At 42.2% G+C, this 2,917-nt stretch overlaps 1 pseudogene; it reads right to left on the minus strand.

Annotated features, from left to right (window-relative positions):
- Nucleotides 1-981: 981 nt before the first annotated feature.
- Nucleotides 982-2,242, minus strand: LOC101671013 (annotated as a pseudogene).
- Between the last annotated feature and the right edge of the window lie 675 nt (nucleotides 2,243-2,917).

Raw genomic sequence — 2,917 nt, forward strand, 5'->3', positions numbered from 1 at the left:
AGCGTTGTGAGATCTTGTCTCACAACAGTTCTGCACTCAGCCTGGGAGTCTGCTTGAGATTCTCTTTCTCCCTTTGCCCCTCCCCCTCCTTGCAGGTGCATTCCCTCACCCCACCCCCATAAATAAATAAATAAATAAATAAATCTTTTATAAAAGAACAAAGGGAAAAGAATGTAGTTCTAATCAATGGTTTCTATTTTAAACATGCAAAGAATCCACTTGACACCTGCAGGTATAAACTCTTACAGGCAAAACTTTTTTAAAAAATAATTTTATTTATTTATTTGTCACAGAGAGAGAGAGCATGCACAGGTAGGGGGAGCAGCAGGCAGAGGGAGAAGCAGGCTCCCTTTTAATCAGGGAGCCTGATGTGGTACTCAATCCCAGGAAGCTGGGATCATGACCTTAAGCCAAAGGCAGATGGTTAACCAACTAGTCCCCTCGGTGTCCCCACGGGAGAAACTTTCTGTTAGCAATTGTAGTGTGTTGGTTTTTACTAGTCAAGCAAACAGCAGTTCACTTTTAAACATATTCCTACCCTTTATGTAACAAAACTTATAAAATTTCTTTAGTTTTTCCTCTTTTTTTTTTTTTAAAGAAAAAGGCCCTCAATACTGCTGAATATACTCCACACTGAACAAACCTTTTTTTTAATGAATGACAACTGACAATTTTCTTTTTTAATTAAAGATTTTATTTATTTATTTATTTGACAGAGCACACCAGCAGGGGGAGAGGCAGAGGGAGAGGAAGAAGCAGACTCCCTGCAAAGCAGAGAACCCAGTGTGGGGCTGGATCCCAGGACCCTGGGATCATGACCTGAGCTGAAGGCAGATGCTTAACTGACTGAGACATCCAGGTGCCCCTGAATAAACCAATTCTGAAAATTCCTTGTACATATGTATTTTATAATATACTTACCACATGTTTAGAAAAATTTGAATTCCCATCAGTCTATACCAACCCTACTGTCTACATTCTCTAGCCAGAATATTTAGAATCCACACTTGAGCCAAAGCCTCCATTAATACCACTGCCTGACCTTGCATTTGAAAAGGATCCCCAACCCACTGCTCCACCTGAATTAGAACTGCTATGGGAGTTATTTCCAGAACCAAAGGCCTGATTTGGCTCCCTGTGCGTGTTACCTTGGACTTGGTTATTGCCTGATGGAGCTGGCTGGAGTTATTTCCAGAACCAAAGGCCTGATTTGGCTCCCTGTGCGTGTTACCTTGGACTTGGTTATTGCCTGATGGAGCTGGCTGGTTCTGCTGAGTGGCTCATATGCCCCTCGAACCCCAGCTGCTCTGCAGTGCTGTTTGGGCTATACCCGAATAATGCCTAGCACCAAAGTTCACCCCTCCACCCATAATACTATCTTGATTGTTTTCAAACCAGCTCCCTGCCTTCTACTTTTACCAAATCCACCCTGATTCTCAAAGCCCCTTAGGTTACCACCAAGTCTTTCACATCTTTCTGTCTATTGCTATCCTACTTAGGTTCAGCATTGGATATATGAATGCCGATTCCTTTAATGATCAAGTCCTGTCCAAAGAGAGACTGGGTGACTGGATCATCTGCAAATATAACAAAGGCAGATGACGGGAATGGTCTGGGAATAAAGACAATGATCACTTCCCTGTCTTGGCAAAAGAAGTGCTGCCTCTCCTCAGCAGTCATGTCCTCTGTACAATGTCCAACAAAGGCCCTCCTTCTTCTCAAAGTCTCACCTGGGTGCTACTTAGAATTAGGAAGTACACCATCGTCCATCAATCCTAGTTGCTGTGACTTTCCTTTCAGCTGGACTTCATATTCAGTAAAACAAAGCTAATCCTTTTTCAGTGACCACTTTTAGTATCTTTCCTTAGAACCATAAAAATGTCTCCAAAGGTACTAAAATATTCTTTTGGATCTGTTCAGTTGTTTTCCATTCTTAAGTCAGATGTTTTCTGGACAGCTTTTCATTTTCATAGCAATGAAGTATCGGTCTCGTCCATTTTTTTCCTTTGTTATCTTTGGGATAGTTGACAACAGTTACTAGTTTTCTCCAGCCAGTCTCAGGGACATGCAGAATTTCTTCTATCAGCCGGCTACCTCCCTATACTGAGACACTCCTGGAGCACAGCCCACATGTCCCTGGAAAGAAAGGGGTAACAGAAAGCAACACTGTCTCATCGTCTTCTGATGATACTTCAGCGGGTTCATTATTATCATCTTCAGTTACCTGAATATATTCAGTCATCTTATTTTTCCACGAGGCCACTGCTAGGAAACCTGACAGGGAAACCAAAGCAGCAAGGGACCCAGGAAGAGTCATGCTACCTCTTCACTCCCACTGTAATTTCCTGTTTGTATATATGTTTCTAATAAGATCCTGCTTCTGTTCCATCCCATTCCCACCCTCATAGCCTGTGAAATTGCTCAAGATAAGAACCAAAGCATTCATCTTTGCATGGTCAACACTCTAAGATATTGTTGGACTCTCAGTAAATGTCTGCTGGATGACCGAATGCTTCCTGGATCCATAGTCATTAGCTGGGGTCTTTATCAGTCTGGAAAACCTTTTCTGGAACCATGAGTCTTGCTCATTGGCCACGAATCCTTATCATGGACTTAACCCTCAAATCAGACTATGCAGAATGGGGCCAGAGTAGAGAAGATCCAGCTTTACCATTGCCTCATTAAAGTTATGGTATGCCAGGACCTTTGTAGAAGGGAGTTGGAGTTACTGTGAGAGACTTCCCTTTGGTTTATCTCTGTGGCCTGCATCCATTTATTTCTGGATGACTTCCACATCTTAATAGGCCCATTGTTGAATGCCCAGCAGACCTTGAAGTCTTGAGACATGTAAATTATAAGACAAACCTCCAAATGCCATAAATGTTCCCATCTTTGTACCTACTTTTATATTGTATCT

This window comes from Mustela putorius, unplaced genomic scaffold, assembly GCF_011764305.1.
Source record: "Mustela putorius furo isolate JIRA1106 unplaced genomic scaffold, ASM1176430v1.1 tig00003871_pilon_pilon_pilon, whole genome shotgun sequence".
Classification (NCBI taxonomy): domain Eukaryota; kingdom Metazoa; phylum Chordata; class Mammalia; order Carnivora; family Mustelidae; genus Mustela; species Mustela putorius.